We start from the raw sequence: 13792 nt of genomic DNA on the forward strand, positions 1-13792 counted from the left end.
AGTAGTCCCCGAGCTTCCTGTGAGGAGAGTGAAATATGTCACAACCACAAGAACAAAAAGATAGAAATTTGACTGAAATTATTTGCTTTTCTTAATGCTTTTCCTCTTTTTGAGACCCAAAGCCTCCAACTAATGATTTTTGAAACAATGTTGGCCTAAAGCAAGACAGGGTTGTCCTTGTTTGGTGCTTGTTCTTGTTTGATTGGTGTTTGGTCTTTACTTTGAAGGATGCTCCATTATGCTGTATTGTGTTTATTGAGCTACACCATTCTTACTAACATTTCCAATAGGAAAACAAACCCTAACTCCCTATAATCCTCCTTCCAACACATCATCAATATACTTACATCATATGCATATTTACCTACTAATTAATTACAGACACTGAAATCAATACAATGCTTCTGTCTTAAGGAAGTTCACAGTGTAATGCTACAGGCAAACTACACACATAATATAATGAATGCATGGAGGTAATCATATTAAGCAAGTTAAGTCAGACAGCTTTCTGACTTAAATATTGCATGTTTTCTCTCTTAGACTTTACAGAAACTTAAAATCTTACATGTACAGAGGACATCAAAGCAGAAGCAGCACAATCTAGGGAAACAGGGGGACTGATGAGAAGGGAGGAGGGGGAGGAAAGAGGAGGGTAAGAGAATATCTAAATGAATATGCTCAAAGCACAGCACATACTTACATGAGGATGGCCTTATGTAGCCCAGTATAATAAAATGAGACCCAAAGGAGCATTCCAAGAACAGGGCCCATCATATGCTGCCTAGTGGTTTCAGAATTAAGATCAATTATAGAATTGGACTCCCGGAGGCTGGATCATAAGGTTGTTAGTGTTAGATTCCCTCCCTCTCAGGACAAGTGATTATCCATGGCCTTTGTGATAGCTTATTTCAAAACCTTGATTATAAAAATCTTGTGATCTGGAGCCTTTGGAGACTTGCTCACACTGAGACTTTTTATTAGCGAATGGTATTTATACAGAAGCATTTCTTTCTCTTCAAAATATCTCATTTAATAAAAGATCCAAATGCCTTGTGGTAGCATTTGAGTTCTGTTACTACAACTAGATGAGCTTTCTGATGTTCTTAAACATCCCAGTATTCCCACAGCTGACTCAGTGATAAACACTAATCCTCAATGAATTTTGTGGAATACATGAATTATGTGTGCGATAACATAAAATTAAAATGCCAAAAAGTAAAGGTTATTGTATTTAGTTTTCTGAGGAGGTAAGTGTGACACACTATTACTGGTTTCCTTGTGTTAATTCATTGTGTGTGGTTTTTTTTTATTTCAACTAAGATTACTGCTGAACTTTAAAATTATCTCCTCTGTTAATAATCTTGCATGGTGTCCTAATTTGTTTTTCCAATGCTGTGACAAAACACTCTGACCACTACCAACTTGAGGAGGAAAGGGTTTATTCAGCTTATATCTTCCAGGTTGTAGTTCATCAGGGAGCCCAAGGTAGGAACTCAGGGCAGAAACCTGGAAGCAGGAGCTGGAGTACAGGCCATGGAGGAGTGCTGCTTACTGGCTTGCTCCCTTGGCCCCTGCTCAGCCTGCTTTCTTATGCAACACAGGCCCACCTGCCCAGGGATGGTACCACCCACAGTGGGCTGGGCCCTCCCACATCACTCATCAAGAAGATGCCCTTCAGACATGGCCACAGGCCAGTCCAATAGAGGCAATTCCCCAGTTGAGGCTCCCTCAACCCAGGTGTGTCAAGTTGACACTAAGAGTATTCAGAACACATGGCTAAGCATCTTGTGAATGAATAACACTGGTGTCTTGATATCTGTGCTGGGTTTATTTTTAAAATCTGTAAACACTCAAATTCCTTAAATAAAATAATGTAACATTTACATATCACCTGCGCATAGTCTCCTACAAACCTTCAATCATCTGTAGATTATTTTTAAGACCAAATGTATAAAAAGCTTCTTAAATAACTTTTATATTGCTTAGAGAAGAATGATAAAGAAACAAAATGTCTGTGCTTGTTTAATACAGATAAAATTGTTTCTGTACTTTTATTTGCCTGCAGTTATTTGAATCCATGAGTGATGTACCCATGGACACAGCCAGCACATTGCATCTAGGTGCGACATTTTGTCTTGTTCTATTGAAAATTATCATGGGTCCATCACTTCATATTATTACATATTATTACTGTTTTCATTATATAATACATATTATTACTGTTTTCATTATAGTAATGGGTGATGAAATTGAATAGGGAAACAAACATGTTTCTCATGCCATTTGGTCTCTATAGCATAATCTTTTATATCTCTTTTCATGTGGAAAAAAAGCTTTAAACACAAACACACACACACACAGACAAACTGTATTAACAAATATGAAGTAAAGTAAAATAACAGGAAAAAAATTAAAATATTAGAGAACATACAGTTAAAATTTGTGGTCAAGGAAGATCTCTCTGGAGAAATGAATTATGTGAGAAATAGGAACAGCTAGAAAATGATAAGAAGAAGGTGTTCCTGACCAGGAAGGCAACACATATGGTAAGATAGATGAGCAAATGCCAGATTTCAGAAAGCTAGCAGAGGCAGGACACATGCATCACAGGAGAACATGCTTAGCATATGAGTGTTGTATTATCAGTGCACTGAGAGAAATTTGCATTTTGGTGAGTGCAAAAGTATGGTTAGAAGTGTGTCTTTAAATAACATTCTTGTTGCTGTAAGGTAAGATAATTTGGAGAGAGATGGAAGGCAGGCATTACTAGACAGATCCAAAAGTCATTGCTACCTACTGTAGATAGGAATTGTTGGTGTTTGAACTAGACAATGTATTGGAAGATCTGATGTATAATTCAGTATAAAATCAATAATGAATATAAAAGTTATTAAGGAAAACGCCAGAGGAATAAATATATCTGTGCACAAATAAAAAGAGTCTGTCTGTAGATCAGAGCAGTTTGAGATTCCTTTTCACATTGATAAATAAGAAGCAATGGATTTAAAAGGTTGGGGACTTAATATGTGCCAGAATATGGGGTAGGGACTGGAAATAAAAGATATAATTATATTTCCAAGGAACATAATCTAGTGAAAGGAAAACATGCAAAGGGTAACATCATTCAATTAGTATAAGTGAGAAATAAAGGAAGCATTATGGGAAAGTGGAGAATTTGGGATGATTTAATGCTCACTTCAAAAAGTGAAGATGATGCAACTAGGAAGACATGACTCTTCCAGAATTATAAGATCACAACCCAAAAAAGATGTGCAGATGGAAGTGGGCTGCTTCTCTACCTGCTGTGAGAGGGGCAAACTTTTTTGTTTACTCTTTTATCTCAAAGACGTCCTTGTATAAAGATAAGTCTTCTCACTATTGACTTGTCATTCCTCTTTTCAGTTGTTTCTTAGTAAGTAGTACATATTCTTAATTTTAAGCCTTCTCATACTTGATTCATCAAAGCAATTTTCCCAGCTCTTAATATGCTATTAGGCATATCCTGGCAAAAGACACTGGGGATGACCATATTTTGAAACCTCATGATCACTTGTCATTTCTTATTTTGCAAGCATTTCTGTTCAAGTTATTGGCTTGTTGCTTGCTGGACCTTCTGGAAATTTCTTCTTCTGCCAGATGTTACAACTGAGGTCTCTCTGATCTACCTAAACACATTTGTGGTTGTGCTTTGCTTTGTTTTATTTGTTCAGGGCAGCTTGTTGTTGTTTTTGCCTGTTCCATATCATCTAAGTCATTAAAAACATGTTTCCCAAGCTCCATTGTTGGCTCACTGTGTTTTTCCTGTTACAAAAATACGTCTAATCTATGATAATGGTGTCAGCATACAAAAGTCCCATGCAAACTTAAGCAGACAAAAATCCAGCCTGGAACTGGGGAAATGAACAGCAGACCCCACTCTTACCAGAGGAGGCATTGGCAGCTGATTACAGCTGGGTGAGGAAGAGCTGATCTTCCTAAAACAAGAGACTCTAGATAGGCTGACTAGACCTCAGTGGATGGACTTGCACAGGGGAACATCTGGGGACACTGACTTGATACATTGGGCCTTTATACGGATGACAGAGTATATGAGTTCCAGTGGGGGAGAAGAGGCTGTGAAATAAACAATAAAGTGAATGTAGTATATGTCATACATTTTAATTACTTCAGTGTTCACTTTTAATACTTTTCAAGTAAAATGTAATGTTTGTCAAAAAAAAAAATCTGTCCAAGTGATATCATCTACTCTGATGTTTTAAACACCTACCTACATCTTTGGGTTCATCTGTCCTGTGTAGCCCAGTCCTTTTCTTGAGTTTCAGATGCATGAATATACTTTCAAAATGTATCAACTTGCTAGGGTACCCATAACTCATCATTTCAGTATGTTCCCCCTTATCGCATAATCATGTACTTGCTTTCCATGGTCAATCCCCCATTATAGTAAATAGTAACTCCCCATTCTCTAGTTACTTCTATCAAAAACAAATGAGTGATAGCAGATTCTTCTCTACTCTTTGCTACCTATCTGCAGCCACTTATCAAACATGGTTATATGAATTGCTGAATATTGCTAACTTCCTCCTCCCTCCTCTATTTGTGTAGTTCTTCGGTTGTGACTGCAACAATAACCTCCTCTGATTTCCCACAAATTTATGCTGTAGGCCTCCAAGGCAGCTTTTCATCTTGCTGTTGGATAATACATCTAAAACACAGAGTCATTCTTTTTATTTTATTGTTCATGTGAAGGAAAATAATATCTTTCTTATATAAAGTTCAAAGCTGAAGTCGCTATAATAAAAAATAAATTAATAAAATAAAAGCATATTTTTAAGTATCAGTTTTATACAAAAAAAAACTATAAGCAAATGATGGCCCCAAAGATGCAGATAAACTTCAGTAATTTTTATGCTATGTCTTTTGGAAATGAGAAGAATCATAGAGAAGTATAATTAAATAAAAATTACAGTGTAATGATAAAAAAAATCAGGGGTGGGTGAGGAGCACATTTAACAAGGCATATATGGAAAGTTTTCTCCATAATTCTGTATCATTGCAGATAAAGATTTTCCTTTCTTTTCTGTATCAAGAAAGAACCTGTGGAATGAAGGTTTAATGACTTCCTCAAGACAAAAGAGCAGGGAAGTCTGACAAAGATCGTTCTGCCTCTACTGTTTTTCCAAAAACAAAATTTGCATATTTTAAGGTTGAATGTTCTGAGCCCATCATTCAAAATTTGCTCATTGTTTCATATCTCTGCTTGGTATATTCCAGGCTTTACAACATGCCATACAAAACTCTTCAACCTTCCTATGATCATTCTAGCTTTGGTCACCATCTCTTTCTACCTTTCATTTTACATTATAATCTCAAAGGCTGTTTATAGTTCTTATATACACACAATATTATTTTCTCCATATCTGTAGAAATGCTTTCTTCTTTGCCTGGAATGTGTTTGCCCCTTACCTAATATATAGACACTTTCCTAAGGAAATAAAGACCCAGAGGTGTTATTAAACCTGGCTGTTTGTATGTCTAAGTTTGATGAAAAAAGGAACATTATGGAGCACTGTGATAGGAAAAGGGAGTCAAGTGGGGTGAGCTTTGCAAGGCTTGTTCATTTCCTTTCCTCCCTGTTCCCTTTACCTTGGTGGAGGAGGATGCTCTTTTCTTCCAGGTTGATGGGGGTATAGGACTCACTGGAAGATCTTATCACTTTCTTCAGGGAAGAAGGATGAGGAAAGGCTAAGAAGTCTCTGTTACACATGCTGTTTTTCAAATTCTTTATGCCAAGGTGCCATATTGAGTGGTAACATGTCATGAACCCTAACACAGGCAGTATTCTGAGTGCCAAAAGATTTTTACAAACAAAGCAGACAAAACACTCTGCCCTTATGTTTGCCTTCTAGCTGTGAAAACAGTTTTCAACAAGGCCATTATCTCCTGGAATATCTGAAAATCAAGTAAGAAAGGAAATACAATTCTGGTGGGCCACTTTATAAGTATTATGTACACAGTGATAATGCAGAATGAATATTATTTTAAGGCATGAAATGGAAGGATACTCACTCAGAATGGTTTGGAAAGAGGAGTCAGACAAAAATTCCGGAAGAGGTTCAGTTACATCTATAAACTAACTCTGTGTATGTCTGGGTAAAATATGAAGCATATGAGAAAACAGTATCTTTTAAACTTGAATATTTTTTAATCATACTACACTCTTCACATTTAAGTTTTTATAATTAAAAATTTTCCACTTTGCTTATGTAGTATTAAAACATAAGCTTTAAAAATAAATCACAAAAATAGAAACTTTAAGAAAGCTACAGTAAAGAATTTTTATAGAAATCAATGTGAATCTATTGTGGCTTGGATTAAAATGTAGTAGATATAAAGGTCAATGAAGAAATTTGATTGAGAATTAGTATCAGCAGAACTAGGGAATTTATTCCCTAATTTTAAAAAAGCATGTACAGTAAGTCTGGTGTGAGAGGAGAAAGTAACAATTTGGGTTAGGCAGTCAATTTTTTAGAAGTTGCTCTGCCAGATACATTGTCATACCTCACCATTCCTTGCCACTGAAAATTTTTTCTAGAAAAAAAATCTCTAATTCGTTTTCTGTCAAAGAATTTAGGTGAGTTGCAAGTGGTAAGAACCCTCAGATCTTTAGCTTCCCTGTCCAAAGCTGCAAAATTGCTTCCTGGTAGGTCTGCCAGCTTCTGGCAGCCTTCAATAAACACTGTGCTAGGAAAAAGCAAAATCAACTTGGCTTTCAAGAAGGAATGAACACAGTGGGAAGCATTATGGCAGGAAGTTAGAGTGGGTTACTGCTTCTCAGTCATGAAGAAATGCATCTTTATTTAAGGGCAAAGCTGTATAGTGGGAGGCTCATGTCGGCATTGTAACATCAATAGGAACATTCTCTAGAAAGTCTTCTGGTTTCCCTAGTTAGTTTATTGCTTTGAAGGTTGGAAACTTTGAATTTTCTCTCAAGGAGGGAAAAGTGAGCAGAGTTAAGCAAAAAGGAATTGGCCAGAATCCGGAGCAAGTAAAAGATAACTTCAGAGAGCCAGTAACCATTGGCAGGTCCGTAACATGCACTTGAGCTACTTGCTGCGAATGTTTTATCACACTCCTCCCTGTGTCCTACTTTATCAGGACGTGTTTGCCTTTTTAATAAATAAGCTCACTTAATAAAAACATGTGAAATTATTTGGCATTGGTCATAGCAATATTATCTTAAACATCATCATTTTGAATCCTACAAGGTACATACTGTATTTTATAATTGAGAAAATCAAGACTCGGGAAAATTCTGTGCATTGCTGAAGACCATAAAAGTCAAAGAAAACTGAGCCCAGGGAATTCACACTTTACTACCTCCCTTTTCCTGCAATCTTATTTTTAAGCCCAAAATCTCCAGGAAATTATACAGTGAAAAATATTCAACTTCAAGTTGACTAAAATATTAATTATCCCCAGTCTGCTCTGATATTTTTCATTCTAAATGTGATTAAAAGGGGCCATTGATATTTTATAATTAAATTTAAACAAGGAAATGGGAGAATTCTTGATGTTTATTAAATATTATGTGTTTCTGATTCTTTAGGGAAGATTTGATACAAATTTAAATGAGAAGTGCTTATTTTATCATTATAGCCATAACAATGTTTGGTAGTATTAAAGATGGAATAGGTTTTTAGAATGTTGCTGTCTAGTTCTTGGCTTCCAGTTTCAGTAGCAATCTGAATAGGACCACATGTTACACAGCTGGCTGTCCCATCATGCACTCACTCATTCACTCTGTACAAATGTTTTACTATTTTCCACATAGTGCTAAAGCCTATTGATTCAAATTAAAGCTGACTAACCTTCATTTATACAGAATCACATGTCCATAGTAGGACATAGGCTGACTTAAGTGATTAACTAGGAGGACAGACGTGATGTATGCAGTAACTGAACCATGCACCAAGTGTGATGGGAACACAAAGGATGAAGTTATTTATTAGCAAATATTTATTAAGTTGCCAAACTTAGCACTTGGGCATATAGTGGAGATGAAGCCATGATGTCTATTCTTGAGTATTCTGGAGCCTGACCAAATACATGAAGATAAACAGGGCACTTTAATATATTAAAGTTGCCTACCTTAATGTAGAAATTGATTTAATGATTGTCTAATGAAAGTAGAGGAGAGAGGAGGAGATGAAGTAAAAGATGGAAAGAAACAGTGCTAGTACTGGATTGATCACTATAGAAATATTAGTAAAAGAACATCAACCAGGTCTTGGAAGTTTTCAGGTCCTTCTGAGAGGAAAGAAATCAGTGCTTGACAAAATGGAAAGCTGAGCATGTAATTGAGAAAGCAGTTTTCAGGCAAAAAGACCATAAGGAATGATTTATGCCTTATTTAAAGAATGTGCATGGGGCTGGAGAATGACTCAGATGTTGAGAACACTGACTGCTCTTGCAAAGGACCCAGGTTCAGTTCCCAGCACCCACATGGTGGCTAATAATCATCTGTATCTGCAGTCCTAGGAGATCTAATGTTTCCATTTGTTCTTCATCAGCACTGCAAGCATGTGGTGAACCTCCACACACCCAGGCAAACACTCATACACATAAAAATACAAACAAATAATTTTTTAAAAGAGTACATATACACCTGAAAAACTTCCTTATCACGTCATTGATGAATATTGCACTTGAATTATTTCTATTCCTCCCAAGCTCCCTCCAACACTCCCTCCCAATTACTTGCCTTCTTTTTTGATTACTATTGTTACATATAGATGCATACATTTCTAAATGTACATACATATTATATAATGTATCAGGTCCATTTAATGGTACTCCAGTGCACCTGTGTTTTGAGCTAGCCTCTTCAGATTACATAACATCTCAGGGAACTAGTCTCTGGAGAAAACTAATTCCTCCCTCAGCTTATAGCTTTTCATCTTCAGGTGGGACAACATGAACTTTCCTCCAGGCCGCCTTGGCATGTAAACTAATTTTATCATTATGCAAATCTTGTTAGACTGCCATACTTTGCAGGTTCCATTGGTGCAGCTTCCCTACCATGTCCAGAATGCATTAACTAGCAGCAGGGATCTTATCCCTCTGGCCCTTACATTCTTTCTGTCTCCTCTTCTTTGATATTCTTTGACCCTTGGGTGTAGAGGTTGCATTGTAGATGCATCATTTAGGGCTGGGAAATTTACAGTCACTCACTCTCTGTGTTTGACCAGTTGTGGAATTTTGTAATAGTCTCCATCTCCTGCAAAAAGAAGCTTCTTTGATGAGTGATCAGAGGTATATTTGTCTGTAAATATAAAGATACATGTTTAGAATATAGTTAAGAAATTAAAATATAGCATGGTTATTTAGAAGCAAGTGCATCACTAGTTCACAGATACATTTCTACCAAAGCCTGTACTATGGGAGCTAAGCTTTCTTAATAAAGCAAGTATCATAGTGATGATCAGCTGTAAAAGAATGCGACTGCTTAAACAATAGAATCCTGAAGTCTCTGAATGCTATGTAGAATTCTCCTTGAACATTTTATACATACACCTTCACCAAAACAATCTAAGGGAATTGAATTATGAAAAAATATAAAGATCCAAACTGAGAATTTTGACTATGTTCAAGATACGCATGTAGTAATTCATCTTTATCATCTTCCCAGAGCACAGAGTTTAAATCAAATGGCTTTGTAGCCAGTGACAGCCATGTTCAAATCAACTCCACAAATGACTCAGTGTGTGACATCAAGCGCATAAATTTCCTTCTTTGAACATTAGCTTGCTCTTTCACAAAATGAATGCAATAATAAATAGGTCATAGGAGATATTTAAATTAATACAAATAGTGTAATGCCTGTTAAATATTCAAGCGTATTAAGTGCCATCATTCTACTATTATAGATTTAAAATAATAGTTGAAGAAAAGTGGATGATTTAGGAACTCATTAATGAGAAAAGCTGGCGAAAGTCCCAGCCTATGTCTATTTAATGTATTTTAAGTTTGAAAGTGAGGGGGCTAGAGATATGACTCAGTAGTTAAGAGCACTGCCTGCTCTTGCAGAGGACCCACATTTGGCTCCCAGCACCCACATATTGGCTAACAACCATTCATAACTCCAGTTCCATGGGAATCCAATGCCCTCTTCTGACCTCCCATGGTACAACATACATGCAGGTATTACACTCATACACATAAAAATAAACATTTTAAATTTGAAAGTGAGATCTATTAAGTCAATGACAAATATAATGAATGACACAGAAGGAACAATGAATTCACATCTGTTAAACTAACCTTAGTGCTGTAAATATTTCTTTTGACTTCACTGAGATTATCATCTTAGACATTCTGACATAAGCAGATGAATTGTATTCTATTAGTGTTAACTCAAAAAGCTGGTAAAATAGCTATATATCATATCAACGCTAAAAGCATCTGTCATTGTTTATCTTAGTATGTTTATTAACATGTTTCTGGTTCCATTGATGAGTTCATTACATACTTTTGATATTTTTCTTAGTGGCTAGTAAAAACAACTGCACACATTTTCTAACCCTTCCCAAAATAGATCATCTATCTACTCTGTTCAATTTTGTTTCTGCATTTATGCCCACCTGTGTGCATTTGAAGGAAGTTACTACTGGAGTGCCCCAGGACTCAGTGTTGGTCCTCTCCTCTCCACACTTGCCTAGTCTCAAGCTGTTGAGTATCATCTACATACTAGAGATTTCTGAGTTTTCCTTACCCAGACATCTCACCTAATCTTTAGATGGAATATTCCATGGCTTGCTTGCTTGGCATATTTATTTGACTGAGAGCTCACATTCTGTTACCAAAGTAAAAATTCAGGCACTTGAATTCTGGATGAGAATGTGATGTGAGAATAAAGAAGGAGGAATCAAATCTCACCTCCTCAGATGCAGATAGTGGGAACAGAGGTTGTGTGTCAAGGTTGGAGGAGGTTTAGGATTTGTAGGTGGCCCCAGAAAATCCCAGAAAGGGGATTGTGCCTTCCGGAATCCCAGAAGGTAGGTTGTGTCTTCTTGGGTGCTGTTGAGCTCCTTCCTGGGATCTGGGAAGGAGAGATGGGAAGTTCCAATAGGGGAATCAGGTATCATCTGCAAGGTAAGGAACCAGATCTGCAAGGAGGTTGATAAGGAACCAGATATCTTTTGATAGGGAACCAGATGTCTAGGCTAGGGGCCATGTGTGTTCTGATATAGATGTATCTCCCTCCTGGAGGGGAGAGGTAGGGTGGGTGGATAGTTAGTTTGTTCAGTCATTTGTCAGGCTGATTTTCTTTATGCTGTGCTGCTAGTGTTCTCTGGCTCACCTGATGGCAACTTCTTTCAACAACTCAGGCCAATAACATTGGAATCATCTTTTGCCTTTTCTGGTACCCTTTGGTCAGCCAGCCAGCAAATTCCACTGTTTTATCCACCACCTCCATCCTGAAACATCTCACTACCTCCAATGTCAATTCCTTCAGACTAATATCATCATTAATCCCCCTATGCTATGAAAACTACTCCTTAATATTGAACTCTTGCCTCTATTTACAAGCAGAGAGACCTTTTACAAATTTAAACTAGGTCATATTACTCCATCGCATAAGAACCTCCAAAGTTTTCCCATCTCATTCCAAATGAAAGTCAAAGTCCTTGCAAATTTATGGTCTAGATGATCCAGCCCCTTGTTGTGTATCTGCCTGCTTTCCCTTTGCGTCATCTGAGCCTCTTCCCATTTTTTAGTCCATTTGTTCTTCCATTATGGGAAGATTCTTTTCTGGGGTTGTTTTCATAGTTGTTCTTTCTCATAGAAACATGAGCTCAAATGCCTTCCCTAAGCAATCAGTGATGCATTAAAACTAAGCCCCTCATTGCTCACTTCTCTTTTATTCTCTAATGGCATTTCCTTTTAATATTTTATACCATTTAGTTAATAATTTATATCAGAGTTGGAATATAATCTTAAAAGACATGGGTTTTTTTTTTTTGTATATTTCGTTACTTTGGAATTGCCAAGATTCTAGATGCTCAAAAGATATTTGAAGAATATGAAAAAAAGGAAACAAATCCCCAAGTATTAAGTACTTATCACTCATCGTAACAGGAACTATGTGTTTTCACAGCTGATCCTCCAATATCACAAAAGGTTAAAATCATGATCTCTATTTTACAGAAAACAGGTTGAAAATAGAAAATAGAAAATATCTGTTTGTAATCACACAGTAAGTCAGAATGTAAGGTTCAAACCCTGCTCCATTTTTGTATAAAATTCAAGCTTTTACCTTGAAATGATGTTATTGACTTTATGTAAATGGCCATGAATCCCTGGATTGTTTCTAGGAAGACCTCTATAATTTGGCAAAAATTATATACACTGTTGTTTGTTTTTTTTTCCCAACAATGAGATTGATGAAGTTGTTTCCTTTAATGGTGAAAAGAACAATGATTATTTTAGAGATGCCACAACTCATCTGTGGATAAGTCATGAAATGTTTTCTGACTCTTCCAAATTCTCAGCTTTTATCAATTAATAAATTAGTCCTCCTATCAGATGAATAAAAATCTATGGTCTATGTATACCTGTAAACATTACCTACTCCAAGAGGGAAAAGTACTGAAAAACCTATTCTCAATGAATCTTCTCAAAACAGGTTCAAAAGGGAAAAACATTAGTTTTCATCTTGCCAAAAACACAGCAACGAGAAATGCACATGTGTTTTACACTGTGATCAATCTGTGGTTTGGCCAAAACAATGTTACTGTGGTCAAAACCACTCCAATGTGGCAAGACTGGAGAAAACAATGTGGTTTCATCAATCTCAGGTTTATAGCTTTCCCAAAATAAATTATCACATTCCTCCAAAGAGCATAAAGCATTATAATTCAGTGCTTAACCCTACATTATTTAACTTACTTGAAAAAGGCTCCATAATTATTGGCATATTATATGAGTAACATGAAACAGATAAATGCCCCCTGTCTTGACACCTCTTAAAAACTCCACTAAGTGGGGTGAAAAATTAATAGAACATTATGCTCTGTCTTGTACTTACAACTTAAGACAATATAATACCATTTTCTTGGAGTTGCTTGTATGTTAAGAGGCTAGAAAGATACAACAGTCTGTCTTTCCTCCGGAAGAGCACAGGATAGTGTAATTCAGCATAGGCAATTTAGCAAATGTCGAGTCACTTGTTTGATGTGTCTGCCTCTCTTTTCTACCTTCTCGTTTCCATAATTATTATGACACTGTTAAGTTACATATCATTTTACATCATCCTCATAGCTATCCTTCAGCTGTTGGCAGGTGATTCTTATCATCTTGCCACCAAGAGCCTCCAGAGATTTCCAAGCTGAGCTTTCAGCAGTGATTCTCTGAGACACCAAAATGCTCTGGTGACTCTGTAAGGTAGTCCTCTCCCTGTCATCCACATTTTGGTGGTCTGCTTTACATTTATTCTATTGTTCCCATGTCTACATTTCTTCTATGGTTCCTTTCAAATACTCTGCATTTCAAATCCTATCTGTTTCTTTAACTGAAAATAGATAAAAAGAAATAATGGTCCCTACCTCATAACAATGTGGTATCAAAGAGTTAAATGTATAAAGTATCATCATGTAAAGCACTAGCCTAGTGCCTAGAGGTACAGTCCCAGATCTAAGCATTTGACCAGTCCTCTATTTTAAAGGAAAAATTTATTTCCTTTATATCTCCATAATGCAGACCCAGTACCACAAACAGAGTACATGCTCAG

At 36.5% G+C, this 13792-nt stretch overlaps 1 protein-coding gene across 4 annotated transcripts in view; it reads left to right on the forward strand.

The window, feature by feature from the left end:
- The window catches only part of Grm5 (glutamate metabotropic receptor 5), a 553026-nt gene that overhangs the window by 470433 nt on the left and 68801 nt on the right, over window positions 1-13792 (forward strand). The gene's annotated exons all lie outside the window — the stretch shown is intronic.

This window comes from Nannospalax galili, unplaced genomic scaffold (genome assembly GCF_000622305.1).
Source record: "Nannospalax galili isolate Female #2095 unplaced genomic scaffold, S.galili_v1.0 scaffold278, whole genome shotgun sequence".
Taxonomy (NCBI): domain Eukaryota; kingdom Metazoa; phylum Chordata; class Mammalia; order Rodentia; family Spalacidae; genus Nannospalax; species Nannospalax galili.